The sequence below is a fragment of the Coenobita brevimanus genome, chromosome 3 (genome assembly GCF_032717465.1).
Source record: "Coenobita brevimanus isolate Jiangsu-jjx chromosome 3, ASM3271746v2, whole genome shotgun sequence".
Classification (NCBI taxonomy): domain Eukaryota; kingdom Metazoa; phylum Arthropoda; class Malacostraca; order Decapoda; family Coenobitidae; genus Coenobita; species Coenobita brevimanus.
The window spans coordinates 12,481,169-12,499,137 of NC_136956.1; positions in this window are offsets into that span (position 1 = coordinate 12,481,169).

The window sequence follows — 17,969 nt, forward strand, 5'->3', positions numbered from 1 at the left end:
AATGATGTTGATGCAGTGATGATTTTCATGGTTAGAGTTAAAAGTTATTCATGCTTACTGTATTTGTTATAGTACTTTTTCTTCTATGTTATCCCTACAATAAGTATTATTTTGAGCAGACCTATGTGTCCGGAGTGCCACGTGTTATTCTGTTATTACTTGAGATGCCGAGTGTTGTAACTCATGTTTCTTTATTATGAGACTTTCCTGATCATGTGAAGGGATTACTTGCATTGGGGAGAATTATTATTCATTATTCATATTAACTTCTAGCGGGTCCAACTGTGGAGGTCGAAGTACCAGTGAATGAGTCATAAGTCCAAGTGTGGAGGTCGAAGTCCTAATGAGCGACTCAAGGTCCTAGTGCGTAAGTTAAGGTCCCAGTGTGGAGGTCAAGGTCGGCAGTGGCAGGGAACTGGACCAGTGAACTTTGTGCTCAGAGGGATGATTATGAAGAAACATACTGACTGGGACAGAGGAGCTAAGTTTTGTGGATTTCATATTAGGAGCATATATTTTCTTTTGAGCAACGTGCCAACTGATTCAGGTTTAATCTGTAAAACAAGTAGCTGGGGAAGATTTCTACCTTTTGGTCTTAATACACATTTCCTCCCACTCGAACTTTATTGTTTGTATAACCCTTGAGAACTGGTGGTATAGAGCTTACCTAGTAGTTGTTAAGGTGAGAACTTAGATGCATTTTGGGAAATTGCGAAGGTCGGGCTTGGGTTGGTCTAGTTGGAGACTGGCCCCGTCATTTTGGCATGCTACCATTCTTAACTTGACCACTTGAAATGTAATAAACGCAACCGAAGAGGCCGCTAATGGGAGAGTCTCCATCAATCTGAGTTCCCGACCATTCCAGCACACAGTGGTCATCAATAGTGACTTGATTTCTGTCCCTTTTGACCACGTAAAAGTCTGGATCGCAGAGGTGACAGTACAACACTGAGTCATCTTCCTTCTCTGCATATAGCATTTTACCTTGGTGTACATTCACTCTATAAGCAATTCACACACCTTGCCAACATATTCAGTTTTGTAGTGTTTAAAGATCAGCTTTCACTTGAATGCACAAAATATCATGTAAAATGACGTAGCCATTCTTTGTCATCAATTTTTATTCATCTATATTTATGTTGTTTTCATCTTCACATCCGTTATGTCCTCTTTTAAACAAACAAAAAGACGTCATTTTTCTTGGTTTATTCGAATAGTTATACTGAACCAGTCACATCAACCTCAGTCTTTTCCCATAAATGTTTCTCCACCGTCTTAATAGTTCTTTCCAGCCACTACTAACTTTATATTTTCTGCACATTTCTTAGTTTCCCACTATTCATCAGTTTTTTTTTTTTTTCGGAAACAACTACATTATGCATATCAGTCAATATTTTTCACATACTTCCTCCCACTCTACCTTATTACTAAAGTTGACACACACACACACACACACACACACACACACACACACTACTTCTGAAGTCATTCTGATCAACACTCATCAGACATTCAGTTCCTCTCTTACCTTCTTGATTTCACTCGCACTTATACCTAACGGACAAGATTTAGGAATAAAATTTCTGCTGGATCTTTGGACACATTTATCCACCTTGCACGAAAATAATAAAAGAAGCATCGTTAAAAACAGGAGGCAGGAAACCACGAGACAACAGCAGTGAACTCCCAGAGAGTACAGAGAAACTATAAAGAAGAGAAGGAACATGATTACTAGGACAAGGAGAGATCACACTGAAGCAGCAGAACTAAAGAAAACTATTTACAAGAAGAAAAATTAAGGTATTCAAAAAGTTTAACATGAACAAATTTCAGAATAGGTTAAGGAATGGAGGAAGACTGAAGGCAGTTGAGCTGAGGCTTTGTGTAAGAAGAAACCAAACTTTGTGTATCAGAGACTCTCACAGAGAGGTAACGAACAACCAAAAATGGAGTGGTCAAAGCAGCAGAAGAATTTTACACTAAACTTTAGATCTGTAGTGCGCGGGTCAAAGAGTCAGTTCGGAATACAGAAACAGCAGACACCGTCATTCACAGCGTTGCTTTAGATTAAGTAAAGAACTTGTTGATGGGAATGAAGAGGGGAAAAACAGCAGGTAATGATGGTATCATTGTTGATCTCATTATGGATGCAGGTGACTTTGCATTAAATGAACTAGCAAAGCTATTTACGAAATGCTCAGAAGTCCAAGTGAACCCAGATCTTGGAAAAAATGCAACTATTTTTCCACTTCATAAAAAAAGATGCTGTGCTGGTGGTAGTTAAGTGGTAGGAGGTGGTGGTGGTAGGTGGTGAAAACTATCATCCACTCGCTTCATGTACTGCTGCCTACTTCTTCCTTCTTCACCTTCATTATTCTTTGTGTGTGTGTGTGTGTGTGTGTGTGTGTGTGTGTGTGTGTCTGCTCTCCTCTCTTCCTATTTCTCCTATCTTTCCTGTAACTTATTACTCTTCTTTCCTTTTCAGATGGCTTTACATGAGTGACCAGCCTAATGGTTCCCCGTAAGCCAGGAAACAATTTACAACACTGGGTGATAACCATTTAACAAATTCATTCCCTACGTGTCAACAAGTGGGTTGGCAGAGGGTTATTCCCCCTCCCCGTAAAACAACTATCCCAAAGGCAAAAGGCCACCTCTTACGGGATTATGGTGTCTGGCTGTAAATAGATAAATAAACTGACAAAATAGGGTAACAAGACGAAAAGAGTTACGGTACTATCTAAATAGTCTTCTATTGTTGTGTACAAACTACTTACAGAAGTCTTAACAAATCGAAAAAGTCCTACCATACATGCAAACCAGCCAAAAGCACAAGTAGAATTTCGACGTGGTTACTCAGCAACAGACCATATTAAAATTATCAATCATGTGACTGAGTAAACTTCAGAATATAAGAAACCTTTGTGCATGGCATTTGTTGTTTATAAGAGAGCATTTGATTCATCTGAAACAGCTGCAGTGATGAAAACAATTCGATAACAAGGTGAACACGAAAGTTATGTTAATGTACTGGAAGACTGATAAAGCACGGCCGTCATACAACTCCATAGTGACTGCCACAAAATACCAAGAAAGAAAGGTGTTAGACATTATGACACAATTTCACCAAGATTCTTTACTACATGTCAAGCGGACGTTTTCAGAAATATAGATTGTGGTGACAATGGAGTTCACATAAATGGTGGGCAACAGAACAATATTAGATTAGCAGACGACATAGTCCTCTTCAGCGAATCAGAGGAGGAACTGGAAGAAATGATGGGTGACCTAAATTAGAAGAGTCTGAAGGCAGGCTTGAAAATGAATGTGAAGTACACGATGGTTATGTTTAACAGACACGTGTGTACCCGTCCAATAAAGATTGGAATACGTGTGCTTTGAGGAATACATTATACCTACGGCAGGCAGTTTAGGCAGACCCAGTGTGAAATAAAGTGAAGAATAGAAATGAATCGTAGGGATTTGGGCAAACAAGGTAAATATATGACAGATACGAGAGTACCGTTATACAATATGAAAAGGTTATTATCAGTGCCCCGCCTGATTTATCTTATGGATGTTAAATAGAGATTATAAAAGAGCTTCATGGATAAGAGAACAGTCAAAAGTAGAAGATAAAGTTACTACAAAAAAAAAAAACATAAATGGATGTGGGAAGGTCACGTCCTTCGTAGAACAGATAACTAATGGACAAGCAGGGTAACTGAGTGGCAGCCCAGAGGTGGAGTGAGAGGAAGAGGCAGACAGAAGACAAGATGGCGAAATGAGATTCGGAGATTCGCTGGGACTGAATGGAAAAGGCTAACAGCCAACTGGTCAGAGCGGACAAGATCGGAGAGGCCTTTGTCGTTCAATCAGGCTGATGATGATGATGACACCATATCTGCCCTTGTTGCGTTCTAATCACGGTAGTATGTGATGTAGCTGTATTAGGTGGGTCAGTGCATGGTTTGCATCGTGAAGTGTGACATTCACTGATGTGTAACTGTGTGCCGTTGTGTGATATAGTAAGAAATAGGAGTGTGAGAGGTGTGGCAGAGTGTGGTCAGTGAGACGTGTGGAAATGCTTCATATAACAGTCTAAGGTGTACAAAAGAGTACAGAAGAAAGCAAACAGCATACTTGTTGGTCCTTTCGAGGCTGTTTCGTTTAGAGAAAGGTTATAATTAACATAACTATTCTATCAGCTAAAACTAAGGATATAAAAGCAGGATGGAAAAACAAGATGGTAGCTATGACACGTGGCATTACGAATTGTGAGTGGCCTGTGGAACCGTTTTCTACTCCACAGAGACTTCACTGTTGGCGAGGCATCCAAACACAGACCTACAAGAGGGTCAGGAGAGCTAGAAATAATTGTACAAATGTGCAGAACGCCTTCACACACAGTTCCCTATCAAACTTTGCCAGAGTTAAAGACTATGATTTTATGAAAACATGAGATGGACGAAATACCCACAGCTGTCGTGCCTCCTCTCTCTCTCTCTCACACACACACACACACACACACACACACACACACACACACACACACACTGCACAGAGAGAGAGAGAGAGAGAGAGAGAGAGAGAGAGAGAGAGAGAGGAAAACAAGCAAACGAAACCATTGAGAAAAAAAAACTTTTTTCACATACAAAAAGGGGAACCTGACCCACAACGCTAAAAAAGAAAGCCCCTCCCTCAGTAAATAAAACCAGATTCAGTATTACAATTCCGCTGAGTGGAACATGCCTGCACACACAGTTTTAATTACAAGAATTTTTGGGCAGGAGGAGGGTGTAGCTTTTGTGGACTATGTCAAAAATGTATGACTCACAAAATCCATTCCCCTGCACTATTTAAGCTGGATAACTTCGCGTCAGCGAAGTAAGAATCTAATATAAATTTGTCATCGTATAAAGAGTGTTAGTGGAATGCCTCAAATTCTTTTTGTATAAAACTAAAGGCAAATGAGAAGAATATATATGGATACTTTGGAGCTGCGTGTCTTCCCCATCATTTTACAGAGAAAAATAAACCATTTTTATGTTGGGGTATAACCAAGATATTGTATTACAGCTAAGATGGCTGCAGAAAAGATGAAAAATGATCTCGAATGCTAGATATCAAATGAACCCATTTTCCAGTATTGCAGTTGATGCATATAATTTTATTCACCCGAAAGAAACTCAGTTCCGTCAAAGGGTTAAAGGGCGTGGAATACAATCAGACACGTCACTACTTCGGCGCTAACACCCACTGTCCATATTGATTACATGCTATGGCTGTCTCATACAGGACTGGTGTATTGGTATTACCGGGGGTATTTTTACATGTCGGCGGGTCCTTTGGTAGATCAATAAATTCTGCTTTACATAAAATTCATATCCTTAAACTGTTTCCTGCCCCAGCGGGGATTCGAACCTGGGTCCATTAGGACTGCAAGCCAACGCTCTACTAATTCGGCCACTGCCTCCCCATTAGATCACATTCAGCAACGAGGCAGAGAAAGCATATGTGTTCTCGTCTCATTACTTTCTTTATGGCTTTTAGGATGCCTCATAAGGAAAAAAAAAGTTGTCAGAGAATGGATAATACAGAATAAAATAAGCGATTCCTTTATGTACAAACAGTCAAATATATGGAGACGCTCTCAGACATGGAGACCAAGGTCTAGCGAGATACAAGGTCTGATCATTTCTGGCTAAACATGGAACTACTCTGTGAATGGCATCACACGGCACTTGAGCCCGCCACTCCAGTAGAATTAAGGCAGTCAGTTGGACTTAGATTCCACTTGTGTGAAGATCCTCAGCTCCTCCTGACTTTTCACTCCAATCTAGGTTAATGGTGTGCTGTGCAGTTTATGGGTGCACATCCTCGCAACATAAAAATAAGGAAAATGGAGATACACATTTATATCATTTCTCAAAGCATGAGGAATTGCAAAAATAGTGGATTTATCTTTGTGGCAGAGATAATATTGATGTCAGCAAATCAACTTACCAAGGCTGAAAAGTAACCTTGCAGCTGACTGGTTGTCAGAGTGCAGCCATTATTAGCAATAAGGGTTACAATTACTGATTGAAGAAATGGTTGCCAAAATAAAATATATATAGTTATTTGTGTGGATTACTTTAAAATCGGGGCCTTACAAAGTTTGTAGGATGCTCTAGACAAGTTTGAAATTTTGAATTCTCGGGTCAAATCAAAACACAACCAAACAAAATTTTAACAGTACCTTGATTCTCTTCCCTCCCAAGCTCAGGGAAAACAAGGTGACTGATGCCAATATGGTGATAGTAAAATATAACCTAGAAATATATATATATATATATATATATATATATATATATATATATATTATGTGTTCGACTCTGAGCATAGGCTTCACAGCCTGCTCTCAAGGCCCAGTATGTCCTACATACCATACACCTCTACATGTCACCACTTCGGCACTAACACCCACTGTCCATATTGATTACATGCTAGGGCTGTCTCATACAGGACTGGTGTATTGGTATTAGCGGGGGTATTTTTACGACATGTTGGCGAGTCTTCTGGTAGATCAGTAAAGTCTGATTTTAGGAAATTCAAATCCTTAAACTGTTCCCTGCCCCAGCCGGGATTTGAACCTGGGTCCAGTAGGACTGCAGGCCATCTCTCTATCGATCGAGCCACCGCCACTATATGTTAATAGTGATGAAGATGATGATGAAAAGCATTAACACTATGGAATGAACAGCAATAATGTTTCATCCCCACCATAATAGAAACAATAAGACTGGTATAAATGATGAATTCAAACGTTTGAAGTTCATATACTCTGTTTATGAAGATTAATTAAAGTATTGAAGCTATAATTTAGGAAGCATTCAGTAACAATAGTAAGATTAACACCAATATAGTTATATTACAACGCTGACGAGGGTGACAACATAAGTTAGCAAATTGTGGTAATTTGTCACAGTTACCCATCCACTTTACTTGTTTTCTCTGAACCCCCGAGAAATGTATTGTGTGACGTCACGAAGATGCGCGGGGAGGCAAAACGATCAGACCTGTTCTCTCACTAGACCTTGATGGAGACTATAAGCCAATTATGGTCACTGTTATTATGAACTGTTGATGTCGACATACTTTGCCCATATGTAAGTTATGTGTCTCATATTAAAATAGAATACTACAAAGCAGTCTTAAGAATCCCTGTTCACACACAAGATGAAAACCACTGATTACTACAGGAGAAAAGATCTGTGGAATTGACCCCGTTTAACACGAAACTAATGCTGCGCCACAAAATGTAAATGGAATATAAAGTCGGCGATTCAGTACTATACATCATTATGCTTAGAAACTAGTTCATGAACCACTAGCCGGCGTGCCGTTGAAAGGGTATGTGTTCTTTCAGTCCATTCTTGATATGGATGCATGATATGATCCAGTCACATAATACCACCATAAACGTTGTGATTTTCAAATGTTACAGGCTATATTATGTATTTTCTTTACAGTGCAAAGGGAGTAATGAGAACCACTGATCACAGATACGATCCTTCCAGGAATAACAAGGCAAAAGGCACCTTTGATAACTGCACTCACCCCTGCACTACTTGATGGGAAATAAAAGATAATTTATGGGGAAATGCAACCCTTTGGGGTTCAGATCTGCCAAGGACCTGGTTCCGACGGAGGTCCTCCGCTCTAATATATATATATATATATATATATATATATATATATATATATATATATATATATATAAAAAAAATAGCTGTGAGGTATATACCATCATTCCCAGAAACTCCCTGGGGGGTCCCCTCACCCACCTGGGGGGAGGCCCTCTGGGTTCACATCCTGCCAAAAAGCTGATGTTGGGGAACGTCTAGCGCTGTGCCAAAATCGTGGTCACAGGTATGAAACTTATGGCCGTACATATGGGCGTTGGCCAAGTCCCTCCAAGGGCCCCAGTAAGGTTTACGCGCGCGCGTGCGTGCGTGTGTGTGTGTGTGTGTGTGTGTGTGTGTGTGTGTGTGTGTGTGTGTATTTTTTTTTAGACAGGTGCATAGCAAAATGAACGACAGAAAAAATGAACGAATATGTGTTTTCTACCCCAATCTACCCTAATAGAAAGATGTGTTCTGCCGCAGCCTATCCTAGTGAGACGACAGAAGGATGACCTGAGGATAAGATGTTTTCACCCAAGCCTGCCTAGAGTGAGCTGCGTTACACTGTCATCACGTTATATCAGGTGTGACTGTGGACTGAAATTATCAATGAAGTTAGTGAAGTTTCTCTCCTGTGTACAGAGGGATAGGGTTCTCTATGCAGGTATGTAAAATAAAGCTGGCGTCATTCAACTGAAGAAGTTGATGGTGTTCGTATGTAACCCTTTCATCCCAAAAAATTTGTCATAAACCAGATGAAATCATCTGGCAGTACAGAGAGAGAGAGAGAGAGAGAGAGAGAGAGAGAGAGAGAGAGAGAGGGAGTGAGAGAGAGCAGTCATCTTAGAGGGAAATTAAGAGTGGAATCATAGGCAAAAGCGTGAGTTGACAAAACGCGTAGCTTGAGAGTACTTTTATGAATAAATGGTAAGAGTTACTGAAGGGGTTAAAACCACGAGAATGATCACTTTTAATAGTGAGCATTGACCATCGATAAAAGTGGCACTAACTAGAATAGCGTCTGTTGCCGCTATTTACAAACAGTTTAATTACACTTACGAGCAAAAGACTGACGGGGTATGTACTTGTCTGTCATTGTCTGTAAGAGAACTACTGAATGGAATTCCACCAAATTTGGCAGTATGATGATCATCTGAGAAAAACGTGATTCATTTCTGGCCGATACGCCAAGGGCAAGGTCTACTTAAACAGTCGTGATCCACTTTGACTAAAACTGTTGAAAGAGTTAAGGGAGAGGAAATGATGTGATTCAATGCGATAAAGCCAATAGATAAGGTCAAATGTTTGTCTCTTTAACTAAAAAAAGTTTGATTTTGCCCCTGATCAAACTTGGTACAAAGGTTTAAGTTAGCCGAGGATGAAGTTATTGTAGTTTCAGAACAACAGGGGAAAGGTCAAGGTTACAGCGCAGTGGGTAGTTTGAGAGTAATGGAAAATGAAATAATTTACATTTGCGAGAATTAAACGTCAGTGACACAAGGGATGATCAGAGGTTTGGCCTTAGGGTTTTTCCGTGTGACCAATGGGCTTCTGTCTTGTACGAGCACGATGTTTCCAAGCATAGTGACAGGCACGCCATAAACAGTATGCTAGCTCAGAAAGTGCTTCAGTTCATCTCACCAATATGTTAGGCTAAATATTAAAAAAATTTTCCGCATATGTGTGGATGGGTCTTTTGACCAAGATCGTGTGGATAGGTCTTTTGTCCGACTTTGAGTGTTTCTTAATCAGTTAAGGAGTGGCCTCATAAAGTGCAGAGATTGAAAACACAGCTCTTAATCACTTACATAGTATGACGTCTTCCTAGTTTATCAGAGCATTTAAGGAGACAGATTTCTACCTGTTGATAAGTTTTATCATCAACACGATGTATTATGAAAAAAAAAAAATCACAATAGTTTAGGTAAGGCAGTACTGTCAGGAGTGCAACTTACCATAAAAAGTAATTAATACCAAAATATTATCATACAGTGAGGCTAGAAGTACGAGTATATTAACACTCTCGTGGACACCTTACTTATCTACTTCCCAAACGTTTGTAAAAGTAAAAATGCATCTTGTTCATAAAGTACCCAAGTACTGAAAATAAAAAGAAATCACTAACATGCCTGTAACTCCAGGACATATACTTGTTCATTACTGAATAAATGAAACACAAGCATTCGGGAGCCGAATGCTAATCGCCCGCCAAATATGTCGTTGGATAAGGTACAAATTACGAAAAAAAAGGTGAAAATTCGCAAAACCCTAGGGAATTCAGTCACCGCGCTTTGCAAAAAGCCAGTCCATATTAAAAAACATATGGCTGCTGGCATTCGGCCGTACTTGATGAAATCCACATAAAAAGTAGTAGGCTTCTTCACATCCACATAATTCCTGTTTCCCGAAGGTTTGGTGAAAATTCGTCCACAACTTTTCGATATATGTTGGGAACAGATACACACGAATGTAGGACGTTTCGGCCACGGACTTTTGGGCCATGGGCCACCAACCTAGGACGTCTTGAAGTGTGAAGTGTTGTCAACCTAACCTAACGTAACCTATGCCCAAAACGTCCTAGGGTGGTGGCCCACAGCTCAAATGTTCGTGGCCCAAACATCCTTGGCCGAAACTTCCGAGCACGAATACACACACACACACACACACACACACACACACACACACACACACAGATGCTGGCAAAAACATTATTGCTCTGCCTTGTTACATGCGGGTGATAAATAGTGGGTTTTGAGTACATTATAGGCAAATCTCTCTCTTCACTGAATCAGATTTCGAGTGAGGGAGACGTGGTCAGGTTTCACACACAAACTTGTGATCATTTCCAAGCCGTTGCAACACCTTAGCCTTGCCTATGTTTTCAAACATAGGCAAGGCTAAGGTGTTGCAACTCCCGATCTGACCAAACACATACCCCCCACCTCCCTGCACACTTAACTAAGCGCAAAACGGCCCTCCCCCCCACTTTCTGTACAACACACACACAGCAGCCCGCACTGGAATCTCAGAATTTTGTTTTTTTTTTTACTTTTTGAGTATTAAAAAAAACTACGTAAGACACAACATTCTACCCATCAAAAGGCACCAGTTCACTGTAAGACACATAAGTATGTGAAATTTCATGACTGAGTTAATACTTTCCATGATTTGTTCAACAAACGGAATCTCTATGACACCAATTCTTGTTGATCCCAGTTATAACAATATCCTCCTCTGACTTCGTTAGGTGGAGGATAAAAATGCATTGGGCCATTCAGATCCTTCTGCAAGTCACATTGATATCCCTAAGAATTTTTTTTTTATTTACAATTTCCAGAAAAAACTATTGAAGACACAGGATTCTACCTTTCAAAAGGCACCAATTCACTGTAAGACACATAACCATGTGAAACTTCATGACTCTACAGTGAATGGTTTCTGAGATTTGCTCCAGAAACGAAATCTCTAGGCCCAGCCGCCCAAGTCTAAGGACGGAAACCAGTGATAACAATACCCTACTCTGTCTTTGTCAGGTGGAGGGTAAAAACCACCACCATCACTACCACCATCATCATCAGCATCACCAAAACCACCACCACCATCATCACTGCCACCATCAATATAACCATCATCATCATCATCATCATCATCAATGCTACACTACTGCAACCTTCCACCTGACCATACACATACCACCCCACCTCCCTATACACCTAACCAACGCATAACAGCCCTCACCCCCTCTGTATAACACAGAGACAGCAGGTTGCATTAAAATTTGAGAAATATTATAATTTACTTATTCATTATTTTAAAAAACTACTTGAGACAGAGCATTATACCTATCAAAAGGCACCAGTTCAGTAAAAGGCACATAACTACGTGAAATTACATTAGTCTGTAGTGATTACTTTTTTATTTCGTGGTTCAGGTTACTTGCTCAGGCTGCATTGAAATCTCTGAGATTAAAGAAAAAAAAAAAAAGACTGTGGGTACTTAACCCGCCGCGTGCCATTGCCGTTTTAAAACAGTGTGACGAATATCTGCAATCAGTGCCACTTCTGTTTTAAAAGTGCTCAGAATTAGAAAATTCACTGTGATTGCATTTTTCAAGATTCGCTGGTAACAATTGGCAGGCATGTATGGTAACTGTTCCTCTACCAAGGCCCATGTGGTCATGGTCAAGGCCATACACCCACTCGCTCCCCCCCCCCTCACGCTCGCTCTGTCTTACTCTGCCTGTGTGCCTCACCAGTGCTGTACATAGTGAAGGCATGTTTAAAATATTTTCAAGTAAATCTAAGGACTATACATGGTGAAATCAAGTTGTAAATTTTTTCTTGTAAGTGGAAGGACTGTACATAGTGAAGTCAAGTTGTAAATACCTTTTTTTAAGTGCCAAGACTGTACATAGTGAAGTCAGGTTGTACCTATCTTCAAGTAAATGTAAGACAATGCATTCACAGTGAAAGAGACACGCAAATTGTGACAGATGTTGAAGTAATAAGTAATCAGAAAAGTGTACTGAACATTGCTATACCTTCCCAGCATAAATACCTGAGTCTACCTTACATAGAAAATGGCTTTCTCTCACTTAGGTGGTGAGCGTGAGAGAGTGGGAATACCTGTATACGAGTATGCAGGACTCAATAAAACCCATTTCCGGGCTTCGGTGAGTAATTAAATGGTGAAATTCGTTGTTTTCACATCAAAATATATCATTTTAGCAAAAAAAAAAAAAAGCTCAAAAAATTGCCGGTACGAAGACAACCCATAGGGCTAAAAATAGCTGGCATCCAGCAGGTTAAGACAAATTCAACCATAAATACAGAAAATCACAATATTCCTGTACCTGATTTTCAATCCCCTCAAATACCCTCTTTCAAGATTCAACAAGATACTTACAAGCTGTATTACAGAATCTCTCAGTAGACAAAGCTACTGGTCCAGATGAAATTCTTTCAATAGTACCCCAGTGTTGGCTCGTGTACTGGCAAAATTTTTCCGCTTATGCATTTGTACTTGAAGTTTTCCAGCCTCCTGGAAAGAAGCAAATATCCATCCTGTTCCTAAAAAGGGGGTCACATATGATCCATCAATTTATAGACCAGTCGCTATAACTTCCGTTCTCAGCAAAGTTTTTGAGACACTAATAAACAAACACATAGTCATACACCTAGAAATAAAAAAATTAATCAGCGATTGGCAGTGCGGATTTAGACATGAACATTCAACTGTAGACATTCTTTACCTTATCAGATTAACAAAACAGTAGACTAACATGGTGAAACACAAACAATAGCACTTGATATTTCAAAAGCATTTGACCGAGTATGGCACCGGGCCATATTGTCTAAGATGCCACACTGTGACCTTGCATTACTGGTTCCTCTAATTTCTTCTTACCTTCATAATAGAAAAATACGGATCATGGTAGATGGAATTTATTCCCAATTTCATTTCATAAATGCTGGCGTACCTCAGGGATCAGTTTTGGCCCCAAACCCTCTTTCTCATTCATATAAATGACCTCCCATCTGTCACTCACAACCCAATACACTCTCGTACTGATGACTTGACACTTCGTAGTTCATTCAGATTTAGTACCTCCTTTACACAATCTGATATTATATATTCCCAAATATACACAACAATTTTTCTGAACCAGGGCCTTTCTAAAATTAATCAATGGGGACAAAAAAATCTGGTTTCATTTAATGCTCAGAAAACTAAATACATTAATTTCTCCAACAGCAAGAATCCTTCAGACTCTCACATAATTATAAATGATGTCAATTTTCCCATATCCACTACAATTCATATCCTAGGTTTCACACTAAACATCAACCTAAGCTGGACAGCTTGTGTTAAACCCCTTGTTTAAAATGTTTCAAAAAAAAATTTGGACTTCTGCACAGAGTTTGTGAATTCTTCACTGACGAGCAGTCGGCCACTTAAATACAAAAGTCATCTGCGTTCTCAGATCGAATACTGTTTGCCACTGTAGAGTGGATGTGGAGCCGATGTATTGAAGCAGTTGGACAAAAGTCAATATAAAGCCATTACATTAATCAATAATCCTGCCATTATACAGGACCTTCCTCCATTATCAGTATATAGAGATGTTGCTTCTTTAACGTTATTTTACCGATATTATTTCTCTTAAGTGCTCTGAAGAACTTGTTTCAATTGTGCCTCCCCTTCACATTTTCTCCCGAAACACTCAGGCAGCTGGGAGTGCCCATGAACTCACACTCTTTCCCCCACAATGCAGAACGTCTGCATATCAAAATTCATTTATCCCCAGAACTACTACTCTCTGGAATTCACTTCCTGGGAGTTGCTTCCCACAAACATTTATTCCACTTTTACTTAAATCCAGTTGTTGTAAATATTATATAAATGGTGGATGCAGGCACATGGACTTTTTTTTTTATTTCTTTTGTTTTCCTTCCTCCTTTCATTGTCTCATAAAAAGACACAACATCCTATCCATCAAAAGCCACCAGTTCACTATGACACCATAACGAAGTGAAGTTTCATGACTCTATAGTTAATAAAGAAGGGAACCCCGGGAAGAGACCTGTGAGCTTCGCTATTATGAGCTGCCAGGTGGAGGGCAGTACGCCTAGCACCCTTCCAGCAAAATCCCTCGCACAGGAATTCTGGGAGCCAGTGGGTTAAACACTGGCAAATCTATCGGGGTCTTTAACCCATTAGTGCCCACTGTTCTCAGTATAGGAGGGAACTGGGCATTTTCAAAATTTAATAAGGAAGGGAACCCCGGGGAAGGTACCTATGAACTTCGCGACTATGGGCTGACAGACGGAGGGCGGTACGCCTAGCACCCTTCCAGCAAAATCTCTCACACAGGAACTCTGGGAGCCAATGGGTTAAACTGGGGTTTAGACACAGAGACTTATTCAAGCGACCTTTAAAGGTTAGTACTGTATTACAATTTACGACATTGGAGGGCAATTTGTTCCATTTATTTACAACTCTATTAAAGAAGAAATGCTTTGCTTCACGCGACTGAAATCGTTTGCCAATTATTTTATGTCCATTGCCTCTTGTATAATTCGAGTGATCAACTGTGAAGTATTTATCGACAACCATGTTATCATGGCCTTTGAATTTTTTAATAATTTGAATTAAATCTCCTCATAACCTCCGTTTAGTTAGGGTAAAGAGATTCAGGGCTTCTAAACGTTCCTTGTATGGTTTATTTCTCAGTTAAGGTATCATCTTTGTCACCCTTCGCTGTTCTCTTTCAAGTTTCTTCATATCCTTTTTATAATATGGTGACCAAAATTGAAAGCAATACTCCAAGTGCAGGCGTACTAAGAAATTATACAAAGTGAGAACGATAACTGAACATTCTTGTAGTTCTTCTCTTTCATAACGAAGTCAGCCCTGCAGAACTGAATGATCTCTACAGTTTGAACAGATGGTACCATAGACACACAGACAGATGATGGGATCTGAATGAAACTCTTAGAGCTTCCAGTGTCAATCAAGGCATCAAAGGTTATCCCACCAGACAACTGCACTGGAGTGACAGCAGAGGGAAGACTTTGCAATCCTGGAGAGGCAGCTGAGATCACAGCACCTAAAGTAGAAACTGATACGCCTGGTGAATTTAACATTAGCCCGACCAGATCTGTACACACAGTGTAATGTCCTAACTTATTGCACTAGGAACAGTTTACATTTCTTGCAGGACAAGAAGCTCTAGGATGTAGTGTTCCTTCACAAAAGAAACATTTTCTGTTGTAAGAAGTTACTTGTCCTCACTGTGAATTCATTTGAGCCTCCATCATAGGTTTATTGTGATGTGACTGTGAATGTGAACCTTTATTAGTCACCAAAGGTTTACTAGTCAAGCTGTTCTGGCCATCAGACAACTGGCTTTTGGCAACAGCTGCAACTGAGTCACACTGATATAAAGCAGAGTGCAGCTGTGACGTCTCCAAAGCTCCTGCTTGTTTAACAGCTGTCTCTGTATCTAATGACAGATTTTCTATCAAATGCTATCTTGAAGAATTTGACATCATGCCTGGTATAAATGACTTCCGAATTGCAAGCGCTTCCACCTCCTTACCAGAATCAGCCTTAAACTTGCAAACAGCTGCATGGCCTTTTAATTTGTCAAGAAAAAGGTCAAGTGACTCTCCACTGTGGTATGTAGAAGTAGCTAGAGTAATTTGTGCTTGGCAAAAACTTCACTCTTGGGTATGACAAATCGGGACTGCAGTACTTGAATGGCTGCTTCATAATTATCGACATTCTTATTGACCTTATACAGTCTGCAGAAAACATGAGCACGAAGTAGGGCAAACTAATCTTGGTTGAGATTCGAATCGACTGCTGCGCAGAAAGCCTAACAGTTGCTACTCCACATATCCTATTCAACTTCAGCAGTGGCAGATTCTGGGTCGATGTCCAGTTGGCTTTGCTGTAGAAACTTATCCATGTTCCATTTGCAGTTGCATAATTTGAAGTGGCCAGTGCATTACGAGCAGTGACTGCAGATGTTGGCTTTATGCAACTACAAAGTTCGCACAGACACTGAACAGGACAGAGAGGCGCTGACCAAAACAATGCCTTGAAAACAATATGAGGCCAGACAAACGCCAACAGATTAAGTGATTTCACCACAAATAGATAAAAAAGTAAATGTGCATTCATGTCTGTATGTGCGTGGACATGTAAATATGTATGTTCATGCATACAAATAAAAATATTTCCTGTCTAGGGAGGAGAGGGTAGAGTGGCAACCCATGACCTAGATCAACCTGACCAGGGTTGGAGTAATTGTAATTGTAATTTACTTGATATTTAGTTAATTAGAGAAATATAGCAATTGTAATTATAATTGTAATTGAAAATAAAAATGAAGTAATTGTAATTGTAATGAATTAATTGATAAGTTAATTGTAACAATTGTAATTGTGAAAGGGGAGGAAATTGGTACTGGTAAGGTAACCCTGTATCAAGCTGTCATTATGGGATTAAGATGCCCTGGCATTAACCCACCTAAGCCGTGTTTTGACAGTTCTACTGACTTTGTCCCGAACACCTGTTCTCTCATGGGACCTGACCCACTCCTTGTCTCCCTCCGATTGGAAATGCCGAGGCCCGGGATCTCGTGGTGAAAGAGGGGTATGGTCCACAGCCCTTGCTCCTCCCTAATCCCTAGATCTGACCAGTCACCGATGCCAACGTCACCAGAGAACTCCTACTCAGGTTGCTTGGGAGAGGCTGGAGTGCTGGACTGAATAAAAAGGAGCAGACAGAGAAGGCTTGACACACTCGTTCACACTCTCTTAGGCACACATTCCTCATAGCTCACACACAAACTCTCTTCCCATCAGTGAACTATGTTAACAGAGACTGGGAACTGAAGTCTCGTGTCCTTGGTTGTGATAATTCAGAAGGCCGACACACAGCATTTAACATTGCATCTGCCTATGAGGAAACTGTCAATCGGTTCAGTATGCAAGGGAAAGTAAAGAAAGTTGTAGCTGATAATGCTTCTTAATGGTGAATGCATTTGACATTTCCTTGCCAAGTTTCTACATAGATCAGGAAGAAGAGGGGGCTGGAAATTCATGTGACTCCATCATTGATGAGCATATTTGCTTAGAAGATGTTCTGATTTACCTTCCTTAAAGAATGGGATGTTTTGCACATACTCAGCAACTTTGTGTGAGATATGGGTTTACTCACCCAAATATAAAAAATTCACTACTCTCATCAATGCTTCAGAAAATTGCATCCTTGATCAACTCAGTGAGGAAATCAATGGTAGCTGCTCTGTACCTTCGGTCTAAAGGGATTGTTCTCCAGACACCGACTGTGACAAGATAGAATTCACAGCTGAAAATGGTGAAATCTATACTCAAGAACCCTGTAGAGGTCAATAATGCAATTGATCTTCAGTCCCAGAGACAGCAGATGAGTAAGAAAATCTTGCCATTGGAAATATCTGCCTTAAAGGAGTTTGTCATTGTCCTCGGTTTTCATGAGGCCTTGGAAGTTGTGGAGGAACAGAAGGTGGCCATAACTGCTAATGGACCAATGATTCAGGGACTTAAACATTGACTGAAGAATCTAATTCATAATACCAAATTACGATACTGTGAACAACTGGCTAAAGTGCCATTGGACTCTGTGAAGAAAAGATTGGATCCATACCTGGAAATGAGAGATGTTCAATGGCGGCTTTTTTGGATCCTAGTGTCATAAAAGACTTTGTAGTTACTTGTAGTGGAGTTATATATATATATTAGACTTGTGGAC